We start from the raw sequence: 15842 nt of genomic DNA on the forward strand, positions 1-15842 counted from the left end.
AAAAAAAAAAAAAAAAAAAAAAAAAATAATAATAATTCGCTGGGCATGGTGGCATGTGCCTGTAATCCTAACTACTTCAACTACTTGGGAGGCTGAGATGGGAGGATCACTTGAGCTCAGGAGATCAAGGCTGCAGTGAGCTGTGATTGCACCACTGCTCTCCAGCCTGGAGTACAGAGCGAAACCTTGTCTCAAAAAAAAAAAAAAAGGAAAAGAAAAAAGAAAAAATTCGGAGAATGTGCTGAAGAGTATTTGATTTGAAAGAAAATCCATACACTTAAAGCACTATATATAGCCAAATTAAATTTCCGTGTTTGCTGTAGATCTGTTCTCATTGTTAAGGGGATTTTATCCAAATGTTTTGTTATTGTTGGCAAGAAAGCAGATTCTGAATCCACCCTCGTGATTTGTTTTGTTCAGTCTTGGCTTTTGGAACAAAATAATAACCACTTACTATTTTGCCAAAAAGTTTATTTCTGCTAATATATTTCTTGACAATTGCACAATAATCCTGACTGTCATGAAAATTACTTTGTTTAAAATATAAGTATATGAAAAAGTATGAGTATATAAGACACACAGATACGCAACACACACACACCATTATTTATATGTATTTAAGCTAAAATATGGCTCTATGGCAAAATGTGAAATCAAAATATTTGTATACTTTGAGGGAAAAGATCAAGCCAAGAACATGTGTTTCAATTTGTTTTTCATTGTCAAGAGGTGAGGTATAGGAAATATTGTGAGTAATGGATAATTTACCCTTACCCTCAGATTATCAACTATATGAGTTCTTAGGAGTAACATTTTATAAGTACTGTGTATCTGTATTTACACAGGAATGTAACACAGATAACACTAATAGTGAATTTGGGGGAAAATTTTTTAAATTTCCCTCAGCAGATAATCAAGTCTTTTCTTGAATTTTAATTACTGGTTCAATAGAGAAGTGCTATGAGAAGGCATTCATATTTTCTTAGAGCAGAAAGTGTAAAAATGACTGTAGAATTTCCTGTTTTAACCAAGAATGAAGGAGAGCTGTGAGCCATTTGCTTCCTGAGTGGCCACATTCCAGCTGTGCAGACTGGTCATAGCACATCTGCCAATCAGAACAGGCCCTGGAGGGAAGCCCTTGGATACTGAGTCTTGTTTACATGCATCGTGACTCTGTTTCTCCCTTCCTCTTGTGTGTTGTACCACTAGGAAGATTAGTGGGGAAATTTGCTATTACATGCCTAAATAAACTATGAAACTAGGATCACAGCCACAGCAAATGATGTTCTGGACAGAGTTTTAGCTCGACTTTAGCCACAGGTAAGAGTTGTTGCTTTGTTATATGGGGATAGCTAATCTGTATTCAGTTTTTGGCTTTACTTTGAGACATTATACGTCATTTTTGTAGCGAAGCTAGCAGGCTAAAAACTGGAGAAGAATGATTGAAAGAAATGACTTAAATGTGCCCTGCGTTACTATGACTTTAAAATCTTAATACTCATCAAATGAAAAACGTGATATTTTCATTTAAGGGAGGGGTAAAACCAAGTTAAATTAAAACAGAAAAGTTTTAAAAGCTGCAGTAATACTAAGTCACAGTGTAGAGAAATTGGAACCAGAAACGTGCTAACACTATGTGTTTGGAAAGCATTATATCTAAGCAGACATGCTTTATTGTGGATCTTTTTACTTACTAGTCTTTCAGAGAACAGTGTTTTCATGAGTACTAACTCTTTGGCTTTGAAAAACATTTGTTTTTTATTATGAACTCATTCAGAAAGAATTGTTACATATGTTTAACCGTATAAATTCTATTCCTTTTCTTCCATATTTCTTTCTAGAAGTTTTAGAGTATGTTTCATAATCCTCTTATTCTGTTCCATCAGCAATAAAATTAAGGAAAAACTAAAAGAATTCCTGTCTAATCTTTACATTGCCATTAAATTCTATCTTGTTAGCATTAATTCAGAAGATACTATAGAAAACTGTATTTTGATAATATTCCATAGGATTTTTTCTTAAAGTCATTGCTTAGGGTATGTTGTGGTTTGTATATTGCTTTTATTGTTTATTTTGCATGACACTGCGGCCTTTTACTTCATTTATTTTAATTTTAAGCATATAGTGGAGGAAAATTGTTATTCAGATTCAAAAAAGACAACCTGTGGGTTTTATGATTGTTTCTCTTATATATGATAGTCTCAAGGTTGATTAATAGCATTTTACAGCAGTCTAGAGAGGCACTTTTGAAAAGTTCAAGCATCTGTGCTCTTATTTCTTACCCTATAGCAGGGTTTCTCGACCTCTGCACTACTGACATTTTGGATGAGATAATTCTTTTGGTGAAAGGGACTGCCCTATGCATTGTAGGACCTTTAGCAACATTCCTGCTTTCTACCCATGAAGAGCTCCCTTCTTCCCAGTTGTGACAATCAAAAATTTTATATGGAGGGCACATTATATCTGATTACTGGAGAAACGTTGAAATCCAACTTCTGAAACGTTCTGGGTGATAGATAGTTAAGGGTGAAGCTGTATTGGTCTTAGTATTTGCAGATGTTGTAGCTGACTGTTCATTTTTTCCCCCTCCCCATTCTGTTAGAAGCTTCTGCCAACCATGATTCATGGAATGATTTTTTTGAGCTGAGTAATCTGTGGCTTTGCAGTTTCCTTGCTTTCTTTCCTTAGCTAAATCTCTTCTGGTGTTAGCAAAGTATTTAGCACAGGAGAGATCTTTTAAAATGAAATAATACATGTAACGATACGTTTTCCAATGATGATTTTAACAAACCATAAGCTTTTACGCCTGTCCTTCGTTGTCTCTTTTCTGCCTCTGTCAGACGAACTGTGATGAAGAGCCTTATAGTTAGGAAGACACAACTGCCTTTGAACAGTCCTTTGTGAAATCTAATGGTATGGCAGCTGGTATTTGAAAACGAACATTTTCACATGTAACCGTCTTCTTTCTCTACAGATCGCAACGAACGAAATAAACCAGAACACCGTTCTTCAAGGTATGAGTTTACAGTATCTGATAATCCTGTATAAAGTTTCTTATTTGAAAAGTATTGTTGGGAGGCAATGTAAGTGTCCTCTTTAGAGTTACTGTCTATTGGAATCTTCTGTGGCATTCAGAGAAGCTTCATAAGGGAAATCTTGTTCATTCTCTGAATAAAAATTTCATACAAAACTATTGACTACCCGGAAAACATGTTTTATTTTAAGAATTCCTATCAGTGACAGATATATTTTCATAAAAATTATTTTACTCTCATTTCTTTATTTTGTTACTTATTTTCCTCCCCTCCCTGTAACCAGTATTTTTATAAGTGTGTATTGCTGTTTTCCTAATCATAAAATGAATATAGGCTCACTGTAGAAATTTAAAAGATATTTTAAAAATACAGAGCATGAAAAAAGCAGAACAAAACAAAACCCAGACTGCCTTCCATCAGCCAGCGATGGCTGGCTATTGCTAAAATTTTGGTATGTTTCTTTCTAGACTTTTAGATTATATATGTATGTATATATTCAAATGGATTATTTTATGTTTTTGTCAGGTATTTCAAGTGGCGGGGAAGGTTGTATCACTTAGGCTCTCAACCACACTGAGTGTATTTCACTAGAATTCTCCGACACTGAAGAGTACATTAAAAAATCCTTGTCAAAGTTAGAGATGAAAAGTTGTCTGACTTCTCATAGGCAGGACTGACAGGCTATATTTAATATTTTTAACCCAGTACTATGAAAGATTATAATTTTCTAATATTAATTTCTTTTATTCCACATTCTACCACCTTTTAAAATATTTTATGTTGTGGGAATTGTTAATGTACTTATTGGGTTGACTGCTTTGGTAAACCAAATCCTCATTGACTTCAATCAATAAAATATAAAATCTATAAAATTTCATTACTTAGAGTAGCAATGCATTTTGCAGAAATTGTCAATCAAAATAAGTTAGTGAGACCTAATCTGAGAGAAGAATATAGCTGGGTATTTAGAATATTGACTGATTTTTGTTTTCCAGGTACGATTTACATATGTTAAAATTCATTCTTTTTTGTGTATAATCTTATTAGTTTTGACAGGCATGTACAATTATGTATCTACCACCATAATCATTAAACAGTTTGTAAGATTCTTTTATTTTAGATACCTAAAGAAAAATAGCAGCCAGGCATGGTGGTTCACACCTGTAATCACAGCTACTTGGGAGGCTGAGGCAGGAGGATCACTTGAGCCCAGGAGTTCACGACTAGCCTGGGCAACATAGCAAAACACTGTCTCATCTCTGTTAAAAATAAAGCAATGTAAGAAAAAGGACTTTGACACCCCAGAGATTCTATTTCATAAGTCTCGAATGAATCCTCAAAATCTGTATATTAAACAAGTCCCCCAGTGATTCTGATGTGTAGTCAGGTTGGGGACCACTGGTCTAGAATATAGCAGCGGAGTTGGGACAGGGAAGGTGAAAAAGAAGAGTAAGATAAAAGTCAAAGCTAAACCATAGGAAGACTGGTGTGAGGAATTGGGAGAACTTAACCCAGATGTGGAAGTTTGGGGAAGTGCATGGGATGGAAATGATAACTGGCTTCAAACACCCAGAGGCTGATATGTGGAGGAAACTAGCAGAATTCTTCCTAATAAATACTGTTCTCTACTAAGAGGATCCCTGGCCACTGGAGGAATGGCAGATTCTGGGTCTGGGCTAAGGGAAAATCAAGATGATCCTGGATATCTAGTTGTGATGGAAAGCTAGGAAGTGCTTAACTAATGGGGTCATGTTGAAAAGAGAGATGGTAGCATCAAGGGATTTTCACTGGCCAAATTTTGGGGTAATTTCAGTATCCAAAAAAATGATGATAATGGATCCCATGTAGAAGAAATGACAGAACTTAGAAAATCATCATTTTGTAATTCTTAAAGTAATAGTTGATGCAGGCAAAGATCATCAGTAGCAGCTAAAACTTCTGTAAAAAGTTGTTGGGAAACCAAAAGATACCAGCTGCTGTTAAAAAAAAAAGAAGAAGAAGAAGAAGAAAAGGTTATTGGGAAAAGTTGTTAAAATATCACCCCATAGATCAGTTTTTAATTGCAAAGGGGAAAATTTACCATTTTAATGGAGAGACCTAGTGGTCACCATCTAAATCAAGTGGTCAGCATGTATATTATCACTAGTGAGATAAGTAGTACACTTATGTAGTAGTCCTAGGGAAGAAAAAAAAAAAAAAGCTGGGAGAATATTCCAGATAACAAGAGACCAAAGAGGCCGGGCCTGGTGGCTCACGCCTGTAATCCCAACACTTTGAAAGGCCAAGGCACGTGAATCATTTGAGGTCAGGAGTTCAACGTTGGCCAACTCCATCTCTACTAACAATTAGCTGGGCATGGTGGTCCACACCTGTAATCCCAGCTACTTGTGAGGCCAAGGTGGAGGTTGCAATGAACCAAGATCACACCACTACACTCTAAGCTGGGCAACAGAGTGAGACTCCATTGAGAGAGAGAGAGAGAGAGAGAGACCAAAGATATATTGACAACCAAATCTAATATGTGAATTAAAAAAAAAAAAATCTAGGACTAAAAAATCCCAACTTTAAAAAAGGTTGGGGAGGGGAGAATTTAAACATGGATGTTATTTTAAATAATATTTTATTAAACATTACTTTTTAAGGTGTAGAATAGAAATGTCATTATGCAGGAGAATGTGATTCTTAGGAGATATATGTCAAGGTATTAATATAAGGGTGATATAGTTTTATGTTAGCAACTAAATCTCAATTTGGGGGAAAAAACCCAGGATGAGCAATAAAGAAGCAGATATTGAAAACTATTAATAATTGGTGAATAGACGAAAGGCATATCGGTGTTACTTATACTGTTTCTTCAGCTTTTTTGTACACATGAAAATTTCAAAATAGAAAGAAACAGTGGAGAGAACTGTTGTGTGTGTTCCTGGGAGTCCCGGAGGACAGAATGCACCTCTGTGGGTGGAACTTGGAGGGAGATATATTTCTACACAAAATGAGGAAGAATTTCCTGACAGAGCTGGTCAAAAATGGAATGGGCTACTCTGTGAAGTAATACTGTCAAAGAAAAGCTAAACAAGCTAGCGCTGGAAATAAAAATAGAGAAGATTCACGCATGGCTAAGTCATTATTCTAGATGGCTCCAGCTCCTTGCACACTAATAGCCAATAAATATCTCTTGTGAGTCTCTATTCTGGCTGAGGATACAATAGAATATAAGAAAAAGTCTCCAGGTTGATGGAGGGTCCATTATTGTGGACTTACACTCCCAATCTCTGAGAATCTATTGACCCTAAAGTGAAGTTCCCAGTCTTTACAGTTATATTTTAGGCAATGATGTGGTACTTTTGAGGGTATTCGAAAGTATTCTCTGTATTTTTAATCTCTTACTTGTACTTTAGTATAAACAAGTTCTTTAGTACTGTGTTACTGGTCTTGGTAACCCTGGCACTTAGTAGATTGCCTGGCCCACAATAAACGATAAATAACTGTTGAATAAATAAATGCCAAAGGTATTTTGAGGAGAGAAAGGGAAATGGCAGTATTTTTCTCTTGCAAATCGGGAAGAACCTGACTCTGAAAAGCTCGCCCACAACTATTATTGGATATGTGTGTTACAACAGCAAGAAGTGATGCCCTATAAGAAAGGGGAAATGTTTTTTCAGGAAAGGCCATCATTTTCTGTCCAGGGTATCTGCTGACATTGGCGGTGACCTGTTCTTCTCCTGCCATCCTCCGCTAAGCAGGGCTATCCTGCCAGGCCAGCAGTGCATCAAGCAGATTAATACTTGCTGCATCAACAGAGCAGAAAGAAGAAAATATAAACAAAAAGTCATTTAATTTTGGTTTTTCGGTTCTCAGGCCACTCAGCAGCAAGAATGATGGGCTCAAAGCCCCGCAGTGATAACAGAAATGCATTTCTCTTGTTTGTGTTTTTAGAGGCCACGCACTGCTATAGCTTTCATAGTAAGAGGTGAATAAATCTGGGACGTCTGCCTGTTCTTTCACTTCAGTGCTAGACTAAGAAGGAAAACATAATTCTTGTCAAGTTAAAGGAAAAGTTTTATCACATGTAGGCCAACACTAAGACCCCAAGCAAAAGGCATCCTGGGTGTTTTTTGATTACTTTGTTTTGATGTTGATTTGCTTGCTGCCGATTGATTGATATACATGTGAGAAATATCTAAGTTGTTCTTGTCTCAACCTTGTTAGTTTAAACACACCATTTCCCAAATTGATGTCCCACAGAACTCTCTTCTGTAGATTATTAATCCGTATGTCAAGAAATAAGTGTTAATATGCAGAAAAGTTTATGAAATAGCGAATTAAACAAAATGAGACATATTTCTTTACTGTGATGCTCCTCAGAGTCTTTAATACACTCAAGTACATTATAAAACTCCAAGTGAGAGCTACACTACACACCCATTTGAAAATTTAGTTGAATTTATAACTTCTTTTCCCAGACATAGCTATTAATAACATCTAGAAAAAAGTACCATGGAATGGCAGTTTGGGAAACTAATTAGAGGGAAGTAGGAGCTAAAGATAATAAGAATGTTAAGCCCTATGGCAGTCAGTGCCACAAACAGAAAATTAAGAGCTCTTTTTACCACCCCACCAGCTCTAAATAATAGATCTTGATGACTTAGGGGTCTGAATTACCACCTAATTCATCTCAAATGTTTTACCTACTACAAGGAAATATTTTACAGAAGCAAAAAAAGAAGGCGGCAAAACAAAGAATCTTAACTCTATTTCTCTCTCTCTTTTTTTTTTTTTTTGAGACAGAGTCTCGCTCTGTCGCCCAGGCTGGAGTGCAGTGGCCGGATCTCAGCTCACTGCAAGCTCCGCCTCCCGGGTTTATGCCATTCTCCTGCCTCAGCCTCCCGAGTAGCTGGGACTACAGGCGCCCACCACCTCGCCCGGCTAGTTTTTTGTATTTTTTAGTAGAGACGGGGTTTCACCGTGTTAGCCAGGATGGTCTCGATCTCCTGACCTTGTGATCCGCCCGTCTCGGCCTCCCAAAGTACTGGGATTACAGGCTTGAGCCACTGCGCCCGGCCTTAACTCTATTTCTCAAAAATTGTCATTTGAATCTTGGCCTCCCTAAAGCCTTCTTACAGTCAGCTGTCATAATCCCCTTCGATATCCATTAATAAAATTAAATGAAATTTCATTAAAAATCATAGAAGTAAGAAAATGGAAATTCAGCAAAGTGATTCTAAAATGTGTAAGGAAGAGCAAGACTAACCAAGGCAATTTTGAAGATCAAAGAGGAGAGGTGGACTCTTGTAAGTAATTAAGACAATTTTTTTGTCAGTAAACATAGAAATAGGTTGCTGAAGCAGACTGAAGAGCCCACAGACATAGATGAATACATAGAGTTCTGTGTCATGTGATATGATAGAGGCAACATTGCAGATCAGTGAGGGAAAGCAGATGTCACCAGATGGTGCTTGAATAACTGATTATCCTTTTTTTTTTTTTTTTTTTTTTTTGAGACGGAGTCTCGCTGGCTCGCCCAGGCGGGAGTGCGGTGGCCGGATCTCAGCTCACTGTGAGCTCCGCCTCCCGGGTTCACGCCATCCTCCTGCCTCAGCCTCCTGAGTAGCTGGGACTACAGGCGCCCGCCACCTTGCCCGGCTAGTTTTTTGTAGTTTTAGTAGAGACGGGGTTTCACCGGGTTAGCCAGGATGGTCTCGATCTCCTGACCTCGTGATCCACCCGTCTCGGCCTCCCAAAGTGCTGGGATTACAGGCTTGAGCCACCGCACCCGGCCTGATTATCCATATTTTTAATCTACACAGAATTTGATTTATCTTATGACATGAGATAAAAATCTAAAGAAATGAAAGAAGTAAAATGGAAACATTTCAAATAAATGTATAAGAATATCTTTATGAGGTAGTGAGTTCTTAAGGTTCAACAAATACAAACCATGAAGAAAAAGATTGATAAATCTGACTATGTGAAAATTTAAAATTTATGTACATGAATACATCAGAAGCATGTGAAAAGGGAAGTAATGACTGTGCAGTGCACGTAGGCGACAAAGGTTAGTATCCAGGATAAAGAAAAACTACGTATACGGAAGAAAAAGACAAGTAAATATGGGTAGGGGACACATAAAAGATGAAACCTAAGTAACCAGTTAATATACGAAAAGATTCTTCACCTTGCTAGGATTAAGATGTGCACTAACGTGGTAATGAGATACCATTTCACTTCCATGGAATTGGCAAAGAAATCTCAAAGACTGAAAATACCAAGTACATATGAGAGTATGTAATTTGGTACAACTGTAAGGAAGACTTTATTCAGGACCATCATGATAGGTATGGAGACAACTGCAATGGGATTTTGCAGTGGGGGAGATAGGTTGGGCTCAACTCATGAGCAAGTGGGAATTTATAGTAAAGGAGCAGGGGTGGGGGTCAGTGGATAGAAAATTACTGAGAGGAAACATTGGGGATCAAGGGGATTATGGCTAAGCTGACATAATAGGATTCTTGCTGAAGTCAGACCAGGGTGATCAGACATCACCAGGAGGATGGTGGGGGATTGAACCTGATCAGGTGTTAAGAGTAATCTGATATTGAAGATGAGGATTCTTGCTAAACTGACTTACTGCCAAAACTGGATTTTACAAGGAAGTACACAGATGGGACTGGGAAAAGATTCAGAATCTTTGTCAGTTCAGAGTAGCCCTGTTTGAATTAAGGATATGTAGTATGTGAGAACATGGATAAATCTCATAAACATAATTTTGGATGACAGAAGCAAGCTGTAGAAGGATAGATACAGTATAATACCATTTATATAAAGCAGAGGTCAGCAAATGGGTCAAATCTGGCCTGCCACCATTTTGTAATTAAAATTTTATAGGAACTCAGCCATGTCCATTTGCATATCATCTTGGACTGCTTTCACATTACAACAGGACAGTTATTACAACAAGGACCACATGGCAAAACACAAACAATACATTGTTTGTTGTATATTTTTATGACTACATATAGGTACTAAAAGTATAAAAAGATGTGCGGAGTAATAAGTAGTGAAATTAGAATATTGATTATCAAATGGATGGGCCAGGAAAGGATCCACAGGGAGCTTCAAGTGTATCTTTACTGCTTTATTTCTTAAGCTAAGTGATAGGATTTGCAATATCTATACTTTTTTAAACTCCTAGAAATTAGCTGGGCATGGTGGCTCATGCCTGCAGTCCTAGCTGCTTGGGAGGCTAAGGTGGGAGGATTGCATGAACCCAGGAGTTTGAGACTGTGGTGAACTGTGATCACACCACTGTATCCCAGCCTGCGTGACAGAGTGAGGCCCTGTCTCTAAACAAAGAAAAAAAAAAACTCTGCATATTTTCATAATTTTTTTTAAAAAAGGCCATCAGGAGACCTTGAATCCTATGACAGTGAAGAAGATGTTTTATAGGGCATGAGTATAAACTTGAGTGAATTCTTTTAAAGAGAAAATTAAATGGAGGAAATAGTCAAGAATGTTCAGAAAAAAATTGATTAAACACTGTTCAGATTTTACCTCTACTTATAGTCTTGCTCCCATGTCTCCTTTTACCAGAAGCATCTTGTATTTCTCTGAAAATTTTTGTCTCCTTTTTGTCACTTAATAGTTCTACGAGTATCTCATGAAAACATTTTTTAGTAGTACAGAAACATGTGGTGTCTGCCTTTATCCCATAGGTGACATAAGAGTGGTGGTTCAGTGTCTATCATAGTCTGCTTTCTATGTGTATATATAGCATATATTTAAATAATATTTAGAAAAATGGGGCTATATTATATGTGTGTATGTGTATATATAGTATATAATATATATATATATATATATTTTTTTTTTTTTTTTTTTTTTTTTTTTTTGGAGACGGGAGTCTTGCTCTGTCGCCCAGGGCCTGGAGTGCAAGTGGCCAGATCTCAGCTCACTGCAATAGCTCCCGCTCACCGGGTTTACGCCATTCTCCTGCCTCAGCCTCCCCCGAGTAGCTGGGACTACAGGCGCCGCCACCTCGCCTGGCTAGTTTTTTTTTTGTATTTTTAGTAGAGGACAGGGTTTCACCCTGTTAGCTCAGGATGGTCTCGATCTTCCTGACTCTCGTGATCCGCCCGTCTCGGCCCTCACCAAAGTGCTGGGATACAGGCTTGAGACCGCGCCCGGCCTATATACGTATATATGTATTTCTGTCAATTTGCCTTTTTCACTTAGAAAGTATTACCATGTCAGTTCCCACTTCATTATTTTTTTAACTACTGCATAAAAATTTCCAGTGCAACCTTATTATAATTCATTTAACCAGTCCTTTATTGATAGCATTTAGGTTGTTTCCAATTCATTGCAGTTAGAAATGATGTTGCAATAAGCATCTTTATGTTCATATCTTTGTATATAGATATGTAGGAAAACCTTTACTGTTCTTCCAAGATAGATTTTTTTAAGTTTTTGTTTTCATTCACAATTACTTAAAGTTTTTAAATACTATATACCGTACATGTCTGTTTTCTTCCCAAATCTCAGATCGCTTCCTGGTGTTTGGTACTGTTCCAAGTTCTCTAGAGCCCATTACAACTTCCCTCCCCATAGTGTGACCTGAAGTGTCACCCAGCACAGGGAGAGACTGAAACAACATGCAGAATGTTTGTAACACATAGTTTAGTACACTCCGAGTTAGTAGTTGGTGATGTTAAAACTTACAGCAATCATTATATCGTTAAGAATTTGAAAGGGTGTTGGTTCTCTGCATTGGTATCCTGTTGTTGATCTTATGAAGATGTTGAAGATTTTATTTTGACACTTAACTATCATCACATTGTGGTTTAAATAGATTAGCTAAAAGCAAAAGATTTAACTTGTTTTAGCTGTTCTCTTTTCTAAGTATATCTATCAAAATACCATGCTCTGCTGAGGTTAGTTTAATACTGTAATTCTGTAGCATTTCCCTGACCATATGTTTTGATGCCTGTACCTCTATAAACTATGGCTGTGTGTAATTACTTTCTGGCATTATGTTTTCTAAGCTATAAGAGAAACATTACTTTTGCTGCAGCATCTGTAATGCCATAAACAATGTGAAACATTTCGATGTATACAGGTTTTGTGGGCAGGAAATTCTTTTGCAAAGGAAGATGTGAAAGGACCATTAACATTTTTTTGTCGTCCTGCAGAGAATACACACACACACACACACACACACACACACACAGTGTTGTTTTGTTGTGGTTTTCAGAAAGGTAACTTTAGCATTTCCCCCTAGTGTGATGGGAATGAAAATGAAGCATTTATATGGTGTATCAGTTGGGTAATTGAAAAGTTTTATTGGCTGGTCTACCACTGCCATAGTACTTAGTGTGAGGCTTTTCTGAAGTTGCTTCAAATTAAACTATCAGCAGGCAGTTAACTTTGGAACAGCAGCTGGTCCTGTGTTTATTACTTTTTCTCAAGATGGGCATGTTGGCCACCCATTTCTCAGCAGTCCAGGGCGCATGGAACTCCTGGCCCTTAAATTTTTTTCATCCTAATTCTTTCCTCTCTTCCCTTGGGTTATATTTTATATTAGTTATTTACCTTTCTGCAGTGTAATTTAGAAGTAGTTGTTTATACAGTTCTACAAAATCTCGGTTAAACAGCCTGTAGTCAAGTGAAATTTGTATACATCTTTGTGGCCCTCAGTCTGTCCTTAGGTTATGGTTTTACTCCAACTAATAAATATTCTTGTGCAAGTGGACTTTAAATTTTTATTCAAATATTTTCCCTTATTGAACACAGCATACATCACGTTCTTCAAATGTATTGATTATGACTGTATGCCACAGAAGCGTACTAGCTAATTCCTCGAAAAATCTTAGGACAGAATTGCTAAACAGTTGTTAATTAGCTCAGTCACCTCCTGTCTCATTGAAAGCAAACTGCTGTTGATCGGAATTCAGTCTTGTCCTTAAAGGTAATACCCTAGCCAGGTGTGGTGGCTCACACTTGTAGTCCCAGCACTTTGGGAGGCAGAGGTGGGCGGATCAGGAGGTCAGGAGTTCGAGACCAGCCTGACCAGCATGGTGAAACTCCATCTCTACTAAAAATACAAAAATTAACCGAGCATGGTGGCATACGCCTGTAATCCCAGCTACTCAGGAGGCTTGAGGCAGGAAAATCACTTGAACCCAGGAAGCAGAGGTTGCAGTGAACCAAGAGTGCGCCACTGCACTCCAGCCTGGGCAACAGAGCAAGACTCCGTCAAAAAAAAGGTAAAACCCTTTCCTGAAACCAGAAATCAGGCCTGGTCCCAAGAATTCAATTTCAAGGTTAGAAGTATCTTTGTTGATTAGCAGCTCCCCTGCATAATAAATCAGAGCATTCATTTCTGCCCTCGTAATAAGTTTTTGCCACTTCTAATCTCATTTTAGTTGTAGGCCATGTTTCCAGAAATGCAGAGTGAGCAAGCCGGCTCTTTTGCAACACTTCTAAATGCAGCAAAATTTAAGGCAGGAATCTGAAAGGACTCGTTGGTGACCTTCCTTCCTTTTGGATAGGAGGATTGAGAATCAGTATCCTTTGTTAATTAAAAAAATAAAGAATGAAAGGAAAGTATCCATTGTTTGAAGGCTTCAGAGTAACATTGTGTCTACAATACAAACATTCCCTCAGCTATAAACCTGTTTCCTCAAGATAATGTTTTCCTTGGCACACTGCCTTGTTCAGGCAGTTCAGGGATGCTATCAAGGAATGACAGGCAGGACTTAAAGTTTATCACTATCTATTGCCCAGTGGTTTCTCTTGGTTACGGATTCTGAAGAGAAACTCTTGGTAGAAGAAGCCTTGTAAACTGAACTACGGTCTTCAAAATATTTTCATGAGGCTGGGTGTGGTGGCTCACGCCTGTATTCCCAACACTTTGGGAGGCCAAGGCAGGAGGAATGCTTGAGGCCAGGCGTTTGAGACCAGCTTGGGCAACAGAAAATTTAAAAATTAGCCAGACACGGTGGCGTGCACCTGTAGTCCCAGATACTCAGGAGGCTGAGGCAGGAGGATTAAGTCCTCAGCCCAGGAGTTCGAGGCTACAGTGAGCTAGGATTGTACCACCACACACCTGGGCAACAGAACAAGACTCTGTCAAATAAATAAATAAATTCATATTATTAATTCCTATCTCCCCCCCTCCACCCCCACCCAAGACAGGATCTTGATCTGTCACCCAGGCTGGAATGCTGTGGTGCAATCATGGCTCGCTGCAGCCTTGACCTCCTGGGCTCAAGCAATTTTCCCACCTCAGCCTCGTAAGTACCTGGGACTACAGGTTTATGCCTCCATGCCTGACTAATTTTTGTATTTTTTTTGTAGAGACAGAGTTCTACCATGTTGCCCAGTCTGGTCTTGAACTCCTGGGCTCAAGTTATCTGCCCACCTCTACCTCCCAAAATACTGGCGTGAGCCACCACTCCTGGTCCCAATATCTTAAAATAAGACAGCCATGAAGTTTGCCACATCGATTGACTCTTCCTTTCACAAACAATTTGTCTGTAGCATGCAATGCTGTTTGGTACCATTTTACCTACAATAGAACTTCTTTCAAAACTGGAGCCAATCCTGTTAAATCCTACCACTGCTTTATCAACTAAATTTATTCTAAATCCTTTGTTGTCATTTCAACAATGTTTACAGCATCTTCGCCAGGAATAAATTCCACTTTATTTGCTCATCCAGAAGAAGGAACTCCTCATCCACTGAAGCTTTATCATCGGATACATCAATTTGGTCACATCTTTAGGGTCCACTTCTAATTCTAGTTCTCTTGCTATTTCCACTACATCTGCAGTTACTTTCTCCATGGGGGTCTTGAACCCCTCAAAGTCATCCATGAGGGTTGGAATCAACTTCTTCCAAACTCCTGTTAAGGTTGTTATGTTGGCCTCCTTCCGTGAATCACAGATATTCTTAATGGCATCTACAATAGTGAATCCTTTCCAGGTTTTCCGTTTACTTTGCCCCAATTCATCAGAGGAATTACTATCTATGGCAACTATGGCCTTACAAAATATATTTCTTTAATAATAAGACTTCAGAGTCAAAATAACTCTTGATCCATGGATTGCAGATTGGATGTTGTATCAGCAGGCATGAAAACAATATGGATCTCCCTATACATCTGCATCAGAGCTGTTGGGTGACCAGGTGCATTGTCAATGAGCAGTAATATTTTGAAAGGAATCTTTTTTCCTAAGCAATAGGTCTCAAGAGTAGGCTTAAAAATACTTAGTAAACCATGCTGTAAACAGATATGCTGTCATCTAGGCTTTGTTATTCCATTTATGGAGCACTGGCAGAATAGATTTATCATAATTCTTAAGGGCCCTAGGACTTTCAACATGGTGAATGAGGCCAGGTGCCCCTCACACGTATAATCCCAGCACTTCAGGCAGCCAAGGCAGGAGGATTGCTTGAGGGCAGGAGTTTGAGACCAGCCTGAGCAACATAGCAAGACCCCGTCTCTACAAAAAATAACAGTTAGCCAGGTGTGTTGGCATGTGCCTGTAGTCCCAGGGAGGCTGAGGCAGGAGGATTGCCATGAACCTTGATCACAGCACTGTACTCTGGCCTAGATGACAGAGTGAGACCTTGTCGCTAAAAAACAAAAAAGTATTTAATGGTAAATGAGCATTGGCTTCAACTTAAAGTCATCAGCTGCATTAGCCTCTAACAAGGGTCAGCCTGTCCTTTGAAGTTTTTAAGCCAGGCATTAGCTTCTGTCTAGCTAGGAAAGTCCTAGATGGAATCTTCTTCCAATATAAGGCT

At 38.4% G+C, this 15842-nt stretch overlaps 1 protein-coding gene across 8 annotated transcripts in view; it reads left to right on the forward strand.

The window, feature by feature from the left end:
• The window catches only part of SH3D19 (SH3 domain containing 19), a 202374-nt gene that overhangs the window by 100260 nt on the left and 86272 nt on the right, over positions 1-15842 (forward strand). For 5 of the 8 annotated variants that reach the window (XM_017871132.1, XM_017871133.1, XM_017871135.1 and 2 more), the window contains one exon: positions 2975-3014. The exons of 1 other annotated variant lie outside the window; for it this stretch is intronic. The gene's annotated coding sequence lies outside the window, so the exon portion shown is untranslated. Of the gene's footprint in view, positions 1-1049; positions 1321-2974; positions 3015-15842 lie in introns of those variants that run through there. 2 more of the 8 variants (XM_017871138.1, XM_017871137.1) reach the window with 1 other exon arrangement.

The sequence above is a fragment of the Rhinopithecus bieti genome, unplaced genomic scaffold (assembly GCF_001698545.2).
Source record: "Rhinopithecus bieti isolate Rb0 unplaced genomic scaffold, ASM169854v2 scaffold_3878, whole genome shotgun sequence".
Taxonomy (NCBI): Eukaryota; Metazoa; Chordata; class Mammalia; order Primates; family Cercopithecidae; genus Rhinopithecus; species Rhinopithecus bieti.